The sequence below is a fragment of the Corvus hawaiiensis genome, chromosome 5, assembly GCF_020740725.1.
Source record: "Corvus hawaiiensis isolate bCorHaw1 chromosome 5, bCorHaw1.pri.cur, whole genome shotgun sequence".
Classification (NCBI taxonomy): Eukaryota; Metazoa; Chordata; class Aves; order Passeriformes; family Corvidae; genus Corvus; species Corvus hawaiiensis.
The window spans coordinates 45,337,952-45,352,307 of NC_063217.1; the positions used below are offsets into that span (position 1 = coordinate 45,337,952).

General features: G+C 40.4%; 1 protein-coding gene across 1 annotated transcript in view; it reads left to right on the forward strand.

The window, feature by feature from the left end:
• The window catches only part of MCUB (mitochondrial calcium uniporter dominant negative subunit beta), a 47,759-nt gene that overhangs the window by 25,367 nt on the left and 8,036 nt on the right, over positions 1-14,356 (forward strand). The gene's annotated exons all lie outside the window — the stretch shown is intronic.

The window sequence follows — 14,356 nt, forward strand, 5'->3', positions numbered from 1 at the left end:
TAGCTTCTTGTAGTCTACAGGTACCTACAAACGAGACATTTCTGAGGCTAGAGAGTTGTTAATCTAAGCAGGTTAAACTCTACACATTAAGTGGCTCAACTCATTGAAGAAAAGTACAGCACCTAGGCTTTTTTGATTATGCTAGTTTATAATTGTCATGTCTGATTTATGGAGAATCCGTAACATCCCTCTATTAAAATCTTTTCAATCAAGGCAAAGATGCTTTCTGGGGAAAAAAATGGCATTTCAGCTTAAGGTGAGCTTTGTGAAGAAATTGCCATGCTGTACATGTGTAGCACATCAGATAGGATCAACCTCTCTGGTCCATTCTGGTCTTAATATCTTGGGGTCTGTTCATCTGTGCTGCTGTTTTGACTGCTGAGCTACGTTTAATAGCTGCCTAGGACACCAGAATGTCCCCAAACTAAACAGAAACCCTAAGGGGTCTTCCTCTTCAACTAGTACATTTTTGTGGACGTAAATGTCCCTGCCTTTCTGTTCTTGCTTTGGTTGCTTGTGAGAATCCTAAGCTGAAATAGTGTTAAGGCAGTTTAAATAAGCTTTTGTCCTGAGTAGTCTTGGCTGCAGTTGTGTACTGGAAATATATAAATGGTATTAATGTATTGTGACACTTCTTCACAATTATTTTTCTAATAAAAATGTGGGAAGATAAAAACTGACAACAACCAGAGCTCTTTGCTGTCCTCATGTGTTGTTAAGCTGATCAGATCAGATATTTGATTACATTCAGTTTTTATTACTGCAAAGACATGGGTTGAGGTTTTTTTGGGCACTACTGGAACAAATTAATTTGTGTACCTGTTGGCTGCTGAGGTTTCAACCTTAAGTGAAAAAGTAAGTTTTATTCATGCCATTTTAAATGTGGGGTAAAAAAAGAGAAAGAATTAATTCAGATGTTGCTAGTGGTGTTGTGGCACTCTCAGTCATACTGAGGAGTACCAGTACATCTGTATGCCGTTTGTCCTCTGCTCCCTGGTTTATCCTCTAAAGTCACCAACATTTTGTTTGCGGTAGGTATTTATAACTAGACCTTGCATTGTTTTGCATCCTGCAGTTCCCCTCAGCTAGCCATTAGCAATGTATGAAGTACTGTACATGTACATCTCACTGATAGGAAAACATGATGCACCAATGTATACTTGCAACTGAGTCTTTTCATCCCGTGAGTTCTACGTGCCCTAATGAAACAGAATTGTTGTAGGTGACGAATGTAGTACAACTTCCTGTAAGGGTCCATATGGAAATCTCGTTCTGATTGCTACAGCCTGCTCTGTGCTAAGCCAAAACCTGTCAGACAGATCTTGTTGAATCTCATCCTCACAGAATCACAGAATCATTCAGGTCGGAAAAGACCTCCTAAGATCATCATGCCCAACCATTCAGTGGATGTTTGTTACAGGTTATGGCAAGTTTTGGATGGCTCCATGGTCTGCTGACAGCCTTACAGCTGTATTTCAGTGAGAAAGCTGAAGTTCAGAAACTGAAAACCCCAACATTTTGTGATGTGCATGCAGATTTGGGGTGCTCAGTTGGAAGGCATGTGTGCCTGAGGTTGAAGTCTGTTGTAACTTTAGGGTGCTTGATGCCAGGCTTAAGCACCTCAAGTGTGAAACACCTTGAGTGTACTGCTCTACCTTAAAACTTGGATGTGAATGCCTTTGCCAAGTCTAGAGAGTGAGACAAAACCAGAATTACCACTTGGTCTGACTTCCAGCTCACCTGCTTACATTGCCAGCAGGAAGAAAATTGCTGCACTATAAAATGGCAGAGAATACGTCAGCATGGTTCTTTCGCTTTTATGGATGTTAAAATTGGTACCTTTGCTGAGAGAAGAAAGATACACTTCTATAATAGACTCCTGGAACAGTCTGTGCTATCCTTGTCTGAGGGCAGATTAGACTGGGAAGAGATTGCAAAAGGACTCTTGGAAAAAAGACTGAAAAGTGCAGCAAAGATGAAGAATACATTAAGCAGTTTATGAAGCCATTTTCCTATGGAAAGAGTGGTTTCTCACTGTAGGTTGCACATCTTTTCCATGCTCCTGTCAACACCTTTGTTCTAACTTGATTATTTCAAGAAGGGCACATCTTTGAGTATGGTGTCCACAGTACACTTATCCTACTAGCACTCAGGCTTTGTGAGACCATGGACTCTGCACAGCGATATCTGCACTGCTCCAGTGCCCATTCTGCAGGCCAGGCTGCTGCTGACCTTTGTGGAAGATGACAGTCTTTCCACATTGATAGGGATATACAGGTGGAAAGTGGTTTTTTGTTTGGTTGGGGGCACTTTTGTCCATATGCACAGAAAAACATGTTAGAACTTTTTTACATACAAATTAATTGTTGTTAGAAGGTACTGGGTAAGTACACTCAGGAAAAACAGCTCAGTCATGCTCCTGAACAGCATTGCTCCTTCCTCTTGTTTTGGTGGTGTGGGGTGACACGTGTGCTGTCAGGAGTGAGCAGATGTTAAATGTCAGTTTTGAATAACCTCTCTAATCATATTTAATTCAAAATTAACATCCCTAATGCGCTAAAGTATCGTGTGTCCTAGTAGAGGCCATGCAGGCTGTTGGATCTTTGGGCACTTGTTAAATGTTTCTGACCAAAAAAACCCAAACCAGATCATTCATTACTCTGCATAATAGTCCTACCTTCAAGTGGGATGTAAATGATAGGGGGTTTTCCCTGTTCTTCTTTTGGCAGAGTTAGTAAGGCTTTGAGTTGCCCCTGATGAACTGAGAAACTTCATCTGGAAAATACTAGATCATATGGAAATTCAGCAGTGCCAGTTAATGAGATAGATAATTTTAAACTCATTATCAAGGAGCTGCCTTGATAATGAGTTCTTATAGTGCTGTGAAGACACTTTAGATTTCTTCAGAACAAGGAGTTCTTGCAACTGCTGATACAAACCTGTACTCTACATCTTCCTTAAGATCAAGGCTGATACAAGGCAGAAACAGGATCCATAATGGACTAAGTGTAATTTTGAATTCTATTTTATATACTTTTCTCATTTTACAATTAATAGCTTTCCAGTAAGTGGTCTGGTTGATCTATCAAACATACAGAGTGTGTCTCTGTGTTAGTGTTTTAAGGATGAATTTCTCTGTTATTTCAAGAGAAATTTGATGCAACATGTCAGAACACCTGTTGGCTTCCCCCAAACTTTTTTTCCTTCATAAACTGGATATATGTAATGCTTTACAAAGTAAGACAAACTTGATACTCTTTGATACTTAATGTCAAAATATAGTGGCAGAATATTCTGCTGGTGGGAAGTCTCTTTGCATATACACATTTATGTAACAGAGGGAAGGAGTAACTTCAGTTTTCCAATGAACCTGTGTTAAAATTCCAAGATTAGGAACTGAGCAGTTTTCAGGCCTTTAAATGCAAGTATGTTCTACTGCTTGCTCTGAGTAGTAAAGCATTAATGACAAAACCCACAATTCTAAGTTACTTGAAATTGGACTTTACATGGAATTCCTGTGTGAGTTTGGGTGCATGTCAGGAGTGAGGTCAAAATAAATAGAGTGACCACAGACCATTCATTTTCTAGGACAGTGTTGTGGCTTGCTCTGGAGTACAGGCTTTCAACATTTCAACCTGATGAAGAGCATTCTGGGGGATTCATTTAGCTTATATTAGAGTTTTCCTCTAGTATTTTCCCTGAATAAGAACTCAATTAGGAGCAAGTGTAGGGACAAAACTGGGCTTTAACTTTATTAATTAACAACCCGAGAGGATTTATTTGGAGTAGCTTAGAGAAAACGTGCCACGTTAGAAGAGACTTCTGTCAGTGCTGCAGGCTAGAGATTCTGCTCTCTGCAGGAGTCTGATTCATAGATGGCACTTTCATTTAAATGTATCCCAAAGATGGAGCTGGGTAAGAGGTTCTGCCTTACAATCACTGTGGTACAGCAATCTGCTTGTGTTGGAAGACAAGATGACTATATCCAATGTAAATATTGATTTTACTATAGGCTTGAGGAGAAAAAGACCAACAGCTTTTGGCTACTGCTTGCTTGTTCTGTGTGGCATTAGCATTAAAGTCCTAAAAATACATGGTAAACCTTGCACTTAGAAGATCCAGATTCTTGCCCTGTCTATTCCATCAGTCTTTCAGATACATGTCCTGACTGAATTAATAGTGGAAGAAGAAATAGAACAACTCCTAATTGGCTGGAGTTCAAAGGTTTTGGGGTGAAAAGAAAGCACCTAACATGCAGTTCTGCTCACTTCCCCCCTGTGAGGCACGGCAGGCACATCAGAACACAGGTTCTGGTCCATCCGGGGCACACAGAGACTTTCATCTTCCTGTACTGGTTGTAATTGTTTTTCTTGTGATAATAAGCTTTAGAAAAAACCTCTAGAAATCTCTACAGGAAAACTTCATTTTTTGTTTGCTTTACCTGCTCTGTAGAAAGGGATAAATGTGCAGACATGTTGTACAGAGTAAAACTCAGCAATAGCTCAGTGTGTCACAGCCAGTACTGGTTACTGATTTCAAAATTTCATTGCTGTCTGTATGCTTTGTGCTTTTACTCCTGCAGGAAGAAGGTAAAAATCTGTCTACAATGGATTTGATGTTGCAAATGAGTTCACTTGAGTCGCTGGTTCAGCTAAGTTATGTTTTTAAAACACTGATGCCAACAGATGAAACACGGAAGTGGATGGTATCACCAAAGCCACAGCCATTTGACAGTTTTAGATTAAAATAGCTTCTTGAACAGTAGTGGGAGAACATAGATTTCCAAAAGAAAAATTAAAAATAAAGCAAAAATGTTTTCTTTTTGACATCTGACAGCATTTTGGTATGTCTCTTTGGGAATGGCAATGTTGAGACCTCTGTCCACAAGTGTTTGGGAGTGATGGGTCCTTAGACACAAGTCATGAAGCACTAGGAACATACATGCTCATTGGGACCTTTGCTGAGCTATTGGGCTAGCGAGGCCTCTGCACTCTTGGCAGCACATTTGTGTTTCATACCAGAGTGGTTGGATTTTCTAAGTACCTCTGCTGCAGCTACTTCTCCCAGCAGAGCTCTCTTTCAAGAAAGCAAATAGATGGTTTTAAGCTTGCCTGCTAGATGAATTTCACCATTTAAAAATTATTGATGTACATCTCTGATAAGGACTTTGAATGAAGTTGTCTTCTCCAGTAAAGTGTTGGTCTTGCTGTGACAATCTTGCTAAACCCAGTTCATTGTAACTGCTCTGCAAAGTGTGCATGAAGGCTGGAAGCTCTTGAAACTGGTGTATTTGTAGATGCCTCTTTGATCTTATTCCTTAGAAATGTTTACTTCCTTTGGTCTTGTCTGATTTTTTCGTTTGTTAAGTTTCTACTGTCAGGCTCTATTAAATGACAGCTCTGTGGTTTCTCACGACAGCTCACATGTTGAAGTTTCTATGAAGTTGTGATTTTGAGTTTGCAGTTGGTTGCTCACTATGGATGTTCTCATAGTGTCTGCCCTAGACATTTTTAAAAAACATTATTAACTAGAAACTATCGAAAGGGAAAGTATTAGGATTCTCTGTTTACTTCAGTTCCCGTGCCTTTGTTTTCTTTGGTTACTTTATAACAAGGGTAAAAAGTGTGTTCTGTATTCCCTCCAAGTAATTTGAGCATCCATGGGAGTGTAGCAGCATAAAAGCTGGAATATAAACTAAGTTCCATTTTGGATTTGATTTATAACTATCTGTTATAAAGGATACAGATCATTTTATCTACATCCTAATGCCAGCTCGTAATAGAGAAAAGCATTTGATTTGATCTAGTCTGTCAGTTGTTTTGTTGTTCTGTTCCTACTTTTTCTTTTTTTTTTTATTTTGTAAGCAGTCAGGAGAAAATACGTGTTTTCTCTTTGGAAAGGCACCTGTTTACAGCTGCCTGCAAAAAAAACCAGATTCTTAAGTGTTTGGTCTGGTCTAATTGCAGACCTTTAAAGAAAAAAAATGGAAATATGATGGTGTTGCTAAAAACATCAATTTATGATGTGCTATTTTAGAATAATGATATAGACAACTCATTTCTGGAATTGTTGCTGCAAGAGAAAAAGGAGAAACCTCTCTAATAGTGCAGCAACAGATAGTCCCAATATAATTTAGAGCAAATCTAGGTGTGACTAAGCCAGACATGGGCTGTTACTGTCCTCTGTGGTTTTAGATTCAATCCCATTTTCCTGCCCCTCCGAATAATAATTAACAGTCTGCATTGCCAAGGAAAGTTCTGCCTTAGGTGTGATGGCGTTTAGGTAGGAGAAATTGCTAGCTGTGGGAAATGCTCTTCAAGAGAGCAAAGTTTCACTGCTATTACATAGAATAGTGCAGCTAAGTTTTCAGGGAGGGTAAGAAAAGAAGTGGTACAATTGAACAGGGGAGATGGTTGCTTTGATTTTGCAGAGTATTGTGGCTTCTCATGGCTTGTGGTTGGACCCTGGGGAGGCCTGGGGGAGGGGACTAGATGGGAAACATCCCCAGCAGGGGAGAGATAGAAACCCTTTGCTGGGGAGGTGGCTGGGTCGTGAAGGGAGGGGATGCAGTGCAGAGCCGGCTTTCCCTGCCTGGAGTGTTTCAGCAGCTGCACAGCTGGTTCCCTTTCCAAGATCTGTTTGATGGAGGGATTCTGCAGTGTGTTAGCTGCTAAAAAGCTTGCTGAAAAGCTGGGTGAGAGCTGTCGGGAATTTCTCCACTGCTGATAATTCTGACTGACTTTTTCACACATATCTGTCAGGTACTAATTCTAAGCCTTGAGTCAGACAAATTTTCCAAGCAGTCTCTTCTTTATTAGCCAAGCTGTAAATGCCTTAAGGCTTTTGAAATCTGCAGTTGAGTAAAGAAAAGCCTGGGGAAAGAATGCCCCTAAAAGAGAAGTACATCTTTGTGGGTATATGGAAACCTGTTTCTGTTGTGTTGGGGGGAGGAGGGGCAGGGTTATTTATATTGGAAATAGAAATGTCCATTATAAATAAAGACATTGACAAGCAGTTCAGTTTTCTGAGCTACATCATCTTTTTCCTACGTGCTACAACCTGCTCGGTGCTTTCAATCTGAAAAGTTCTGTGGGTGAAAAGGAAGACTTGTCTGTAACTTTGATAAACATGTAAGTGCATTCATCTTGACTTTGCATCCTTGTATCTCTTGTTACCTCATTTCAGCTGAAATTTAAACAAGCTCTATCTTGGTTGGCAATTTGAAGAACTAATGTTATTCCCAGAGATGAGTTTGAGCACATTTTTTTTCCTTTTAAGAAACACATGAAAGCAGTGTACATTAAGATACAGTCTTTCTAAGACCTTTGTAGAAAAATGTGCAGCAAGCCCTTTTTCTTATCTAATGAAATATAACTATTTTTGAGAACAAAGTCACTCTTGTTACCTGTAAACACTTCCCAGATCAGCATGCTGTCCCAAAAGGCACAGTGCAAGAGCAAAGATCTATTCTGTGGGACAAATTAAAAATCCTGTCTGTGCTGACAGATTGCTCTTTTGACCTAGACTATTTTTGGGAACAGGTGGTACAGCTCTTGGATGTAGGCTTGCTTTTGCTTTTGATAAAGAACAAATACATTTTCACTCTATAATCCCTTCCTCTCAAATTCTTAGGTCTGTCTGATTTGCAAATTTCCTTGCAGGTGTTGCATCCTATCTTTCCTTCTGAAAATAAAGGAGATTGGGAACAATGGCAACTTTCAGACAGGCAGACTTCATTGAAACTGGATGAAGATGCAAAATTTCCAGTAATGTAGAACTTTAGACTGGGAAGAGATTTAAGATCTGCTTTTTTGTTTTTTTTGGTAGGAAGAGAAGAAAAAAGGTTTATAAGATAGAAGGACAAAATTCTTGGTGTTGCTCCTAAAAACTCACTTGGCCTGCATTACATTAGTCTTGTTTTTAGGGCTGTTCTTACACTGGCTTGGAGGTCAACTTGTTTGGAAAAGGAGGGATTATCTGTACCTTCAGAGCAGTCCCCAGAAGACGCTGCAGGCAGATGCTGTCAGCTGGTGTTCATCCTTCTCATCTCAGCACCTGTGGTGTTGCCCCTTTGCAGTGGGGAGTCACTGTTACTGAAACCATACTTTCGGTTAGAGAGGGCGAGGCTTACTTTCAGCCTGCTTTAAATGTCAGTGTTTTCAGTATCTGTTTTTATGGGTTGTAAAACCGATGTGAATGCAAATCCTGGTGCTTCCCTAGAGCTCTGCGTCTGCAGGTGTCTGGTGGAGAGTCAGATGACCTCAGTGAGATGCAATTCAAGAACAGGGACTTTTCCTCCTGTAGTCGTGCATGACTTGCAGGGGCTGCACAATGGATTCTCTCCCCTATGTACATGTGCCCGGTGGAGTGGGGTGTGCCTGTGGGGAGGGGGAGTTTGGGCAGGGAGTGGGTGAGAGAGCACAAGGAACAGTGAGGAAGCAGAAGGCAGCTGGAGGTTGTATACCTGCCCAGCAGAAGATTAGGTGGAAGGTCTCCCTGGCAAAACCCCTCTGCAGTGGTGGATTTCACCAGCTGGAACTTCATAAAAGAGGTTCTTAGTGGCCAGTTGCCTCAGTGCTCTTCCTATCATAGCTGTAATTTTGGTCATTGGTAATGTTTGGCTGATTCAATCTGGTGGCAGCTGTTCTTGGAATCTGAGCAGAGGCAGGAAATGAAAGATTAGCAGGGATGATAAAGGCACAAAGAATAACAGGCACATGAAACCAAAATTTTGATTGCTTGGGCTCTTTTATTGGGTTTTAACAGTGCTGTAAGGTTAGTGAGTTTTGAGGAAAAGCCATATGAATCCTGTATTGTTCCTGCTTCTTCAAGATCACTGGAACATACATACTCACATTGAAACTACTGCTTTGCTGAAAGAGACCTGCTGGTTACTTCTTTTAAAGTTGATTTGTACTGAGGAAGGGGCTAAAAATATGCAAATTTGGAATTAGTTGCATTGAAAGGATTGAAATATAAATGTTGCAGTGTGTTCCTTCAGTGCCTTGTAGAACAGCTGGGAGGAGGTATTCACTGCATGGCCCATTTGAGACAGGAAGGCTGTCTCTCGGGGGGAAAAAAAAATCTGTTCTCTTTTTTGTTTGTTTTTTTTTGTCCTAGGAAAGAGAAATATATCTTGAATTCTCCCAGGTGTCAGAAGTATCTTCCCTGGATGCAACTGGTGTATTGGTATAGGGGTGTTACGGCAGAATGAGTGATGTGTCTGTTGCAGGGATTTTGTTTGTTTAATTTAAGTTGGACTTCCAGAAATCTGAGTGATGGCTAAATCTGAGCGCTGTGCTCTGAAGCTGCTGTATGCATCGAGGCTGTTGTTGCATGATCATCTAAATCAGTTCTGGACCCAGTGAAGAAACAATGGCAATCCTTTCAGTGTAAGAAAAGACAAATGAAAAGTTACTAAGAGTGAAGATGTTTCTGTAGCTCAAATGGGCACTTGTAAGATGATTGTAGGTGGTTGTTAGGGCTCCTTATGTCTTATTTTCCTGATCATGTAGGATTGCTTACAAAATCAGCACAGAAATTTAACAGCAGATATCTCCAAAATGGCCTTAGTGACTCATTTTAAAAAGGGAAATATGTACTTCTTGTAAACTTGATCTGAACGATGATTCATTTTTGGTTAGCTTGGTTATGCATGATCTGCAAACTCAGTAGACTGTGGCAGCACTTGCTGTTTTTCCTCCTTTCTCTTGGTTTAAACCATTCTGAAAAGTCTGTAGATTATTCTGAAATTGCAGATTGTTAGTCCATATTTAATTAATCTTGGTTTTCCTTGGAGAACCAAATGGGAGCCAACATCATTCTTCTAAGAGAACTTCTAAGGGTGTTTATCAGAAATAGAAAAACATGTAAGTCAGTATGAAAATATACATAGCTATTTATAGCACATGCCTTCACTGAACAGTGGCTAACACGTACCTGCCCTCATTTTTCTCCTGCCCATACAAGCAGGCAGCATCCAGGGAGGTGACTTGTCCTGCTTCTGCTTCACGGACTGGGCAAGATCAGCACATGAGGAGAACGATGGATACCGGGGATGTTGGCTTGGCTGGTGACACTCAGAAAAAGAGGCTCCAGAATTAATTCTTAGGCATTGCAACAACTAGCTTCCCCCATGAATTGTCTCCTCCTGCTCCTTTCCCCCAGTCCTCCTTCAGTAGCTGTGTGGAGGGAGCTGTACCAGGTGTTGGACAAGGACTCCAGGAGATAACCGAGCTCTCCTCTTGTGCCTGTAACACTGTATTACTATGGAAAAGCACTCTGCAAGATATGTTTTAATTAGAATGAGTTTTGCTGCAGTGTAATTAAGGTTAAATCATTTGTCCCTTGTTGAGTAGGGCATTTTATTATTGTGCTTTTCTATATTAGATTCTTATCATTGCCTCAGAGAGAAGGAAATGAGAATATGGGAGTCCATTCACATAACAGCCTGCATTATTTTTTGTGAAGACTACTCATGAGTTTGACTTGAGGCAGTCTTGAAAGAACCTCACACTGAAGGAATATATTTCAGTTTGGAGTACTGCATGTCCCTTCAAGAAGAAGGCAGACTGAGTTGAGCTGACTCTTTTTTTGGTTGCTTTCTCTAATAAATGCAAATTATTGGGGACTCAAATGTTGAAGGAGTGTTACACTATTTTTGCTGTTGAAATAAGAAACATAAACCACTGCATCTTCCAAGATGCATATAAGCAAAGACAAAAATTGCAAAAATATGATTGCTGGCTAACTGCATTTTGATTCAGATTTGTTACAATATTTTGGTGTGGTAAGTGAAAATTAAGTAAACAATAATTCATAATGTTCTCAGAAAATGTCCTAAGAACATAGTTTTTTAGAATTCTGTTTTCAAGATCACTTTTTCCTGTGAAAAATATTTTTATTTCTATGCTCTCTCTCTTCCCACCCACATTACAATTTTCTACAGAACAGAAGTTATGGTTCCTGATGAGGTTACTATTTGCATATGCAGTACTGAGGAAGATCAGAGGCTTTCATGTCACCTCATATACTGGTAATGATACTGACTTCTTAGACATAACTGGTCACAAGTAAATTTGAGCTTAAGTTTGCAGGAACAATCACTCAGCATCGTAAGAGGTAGATTATTTGGAAGAGCTAGCTCCAGAAACTGCAGTGTAGGTAGGTTCAGTCATTTGCCATGCTTAAAAGTGAAAAATACAGTATTTCTATTCCAGTCTCTCCCACTCGTTGTGTCTGGCTGCCTGGTTTTCTAGCTCAGTTATGCTGCTGCATTAGTCCCTTAAGCTTTGCTGTAAACCACCAGATTGTTGAAATTTCCATTCTTGACTTTAACCGTGGCAACTTCTCTGCTGTTAGAGAGCGGAGGCGCCCTTAACAGAGGAAGTACTTCTTTAAACTCCGTATGTATTTTCTGTTTTATACCAACTTGTATTTTTAACAGAGTATTTCATTACAATTAACACTCTATGCCTTAAATTCTCATGAGTTTTCACTCCCAGGAGAGTCCATGCCTTGAACTGAGTCAAGAGATGTGGCTGACTGCTGCTCCCAGGTATTTTGCATTAGGAAGCAGGTATAGCTGAGGGAGAAGGGGTATTTCACAGCTAATTGCTGTTCACCAGCCTTTGACTCCTGAACATAGTTGTGGTTGTATTAGAGGTGTTTTAGCCAGATGTCCTGCCACATGTGTGTTCAAATTGCAGAAAGATGTAGAATAGCTTTTGTAGCCTTTGTGTGGTTGGAGGAAGTAGCCAAGAGGGGCATGCACTGACTTACAGAAGAGTTGTCAGTAGTATGCTGGGCTCTTTACAGTATCTCAGAGTTAAAAGTTACGATGCAGTTAATTCAGGGTACACATTCCTGTTTCAGCTCTCACTGATGTTGTTGTGAGGGCAGTCTCCTTGTTTTGGTCCCACAGTTCAAGTCTTCCATGTAGCTGCAATGCTTGCAGATGTTTCTTTTCCAGGGGTAGGATAGGGGTCATTCCAAGCATCTCAGAAAGATGATTTGGCTGTAGGGCACAAGCTAATGGTTTAATAACTTCACTGAAAGTGGAGATTTAAATCTGGAAAGAGAGGGAGAAAATTAGCCCAGCCCTTCACACTTCTCAATTCATCAACCTAGAGCTAATATGGAAAGAGTTAATTATTTGGATATTAGTTCAATGCCGTGGCTCTGTGGCTTTTGCTTTTCTTATTCTTTGCAGGTGATTTTAATGGGTAGTCTGCATTAAAGGACAATCTAAAATAGAAAAAAAAAAGCTCCAGTATATAGAGACTCTTTCAGTGGATCATGAATGGTAATGTCAAAATCTAAAGAAGAATAGAATGAACTACCTTAAAGATCATATTTAAATAAATGTAATTTAATAAGTGTATTAAATTAATATATTCATATATTTAATTTGTATTAATTGTTGAGTGCGTTGATTCTTCTATAAATAAAGTAGATAATTCATTTCTTTTGTTGTGAGTTTGGGCAGCCTTCCAATACAGGCAGGGTGCAGTTCATTGCCTGGGGCGTGTTAGATGATCGGTATGTAAATATTGATTGCAAAGTTACACATTGAGTGTCTGTAATAAAATTAGTTCCTTATTATCCCTTGTATATCCCCCCGAAGAAACAACAGTTGCTGTTGTGTTCAAAACTATTGGGTTTTCCTGCGCACCATTCCAGAGCGGGTCCTGTGTTGAGGGTTGTGTCCCTGCTCCAGGCTGTGTGTTCCGAAATGTTTTGCGGGTGCAGGTGCTCCCTGTAAATGGGGTGAGAACTGGTGAGCCGGGCTGTGTCCTGCCGTGCTCCAGGGAAAGTCTCTTGCTCTGCTGAAGAAACAGACAAGTTACCAGATGCATCCTAGTTCTGGGTGGCTGTCAGCATTCCTGTGCTCCTACTGTCTACCTTTCTTTGAACAATACTCTTGTGTTTAAGGTAGTCTGCTATTTGGTCTAGATTTCTGTCTTTGATACCTGAAGATTACAACGAACAAATTTCTCAGCGTTGAAAACTCCCAGAATTAATTACTTTCTTTAAATCCTGAAAAATGCTTGTTCCAGGTAAAAAGTTAGGGTAGCGTGAGCATCTTTGAAACACACAGATTCAGTTATAGATGATCTTTTAATTCAACCTAGTAGCATATTCCTATCCAGGCAGCCAAGCTTATGTTCCTTTAAAAACAAATAAATCATGTGAATGTGGTGAGCACTGTTTGGCATATTGAATGGCCAGGGCCTCTTGTGTTTGTAGCTTTGTTTTCCTGCCTTGTCAAAGAATATTATCTTGCAGACTCTGAAATGTTTTGGCCTTCAGAAAGATGAGCTATAAAGCTCACCAGAGGGAGAATCGATCCTTATCATTTCTCTCCACATAGTCTTCCACCTTCCCTAGCTATCATATTTCAAATCCCAGGCCTTGGTCCAGCCTGTGTGCGGTTTTTTAACTGGCTTAGTCAGGGATGTGATTTCCCTTCTTTTACCTGTTACACTTAGTTTATAGCAATAATGTCTGCTGTGTGGAATTGCTGCAATAAAATTGTCCCTCTCCTTGTGCAGGGGGCTTAGCTGTAGCAAAGGACATTGCACCTTCCACAGCATGGCTGGACATCTCTAAGTAATGGGTCTAATCAGAGCAGTTTGTCTTCATGTTTTGGTATGACTGTGTTGAAGTGTATTGATGGTTCTCACCAGTGTCCCTGGAAGGTGCAAGCTTTGGCTTGTAACCATGCAGGTTCAAAAACCCAGTGTCATCCCTGTCCCAGGGCTGCATTTGGCTGTGCCTCCTTCAATGTGGTACCAGAGCATAGTGGTGATAGTAGTTGCAGCAGCATCTCTCAGCAAGGAGTTGAAACAGCGATTCATATTTAAAACATAAAAGATCTTCAAGCTGTATTGTTGTTCTTGTCTTTTAGCAGCACAAATCTCAACAGCTAGCTTTTGGTATATGGTATGTAATTACGGAGCAACAGGTAGTGACCTTAGTCCCTTGTTATTTTATTTGTGATTGTTGTTCATGATTCAGCAGGGAAAGTCTTCACTGAAGCCATGCCCTCTGTTGGAAGTTACACTGTGAAGTTCTGCCCTCAGGCACCACGAGGTAGAGGTTTTCCAAACGGCTGTTTTGGGGGGAGAGGAGAGGTTGTGCTGTAAGAGTTACGTAAAGCACTTCAGAAACATTGCTTTTTTTTTCCCCCTCTCTTTCCTTCCCCTTCCTTTTTTTCCTTGAGTTAAACCACACCAGACAAAAAATTTTTCTACGGGCAATACCGTAATACCTTTGGCAGCGATTGTGCTTTCTATAAGGATGGTTTCACCTTTTATGTAGAATTGCCAAGCAAGGGGTTTTTCTTCAGGCAGAC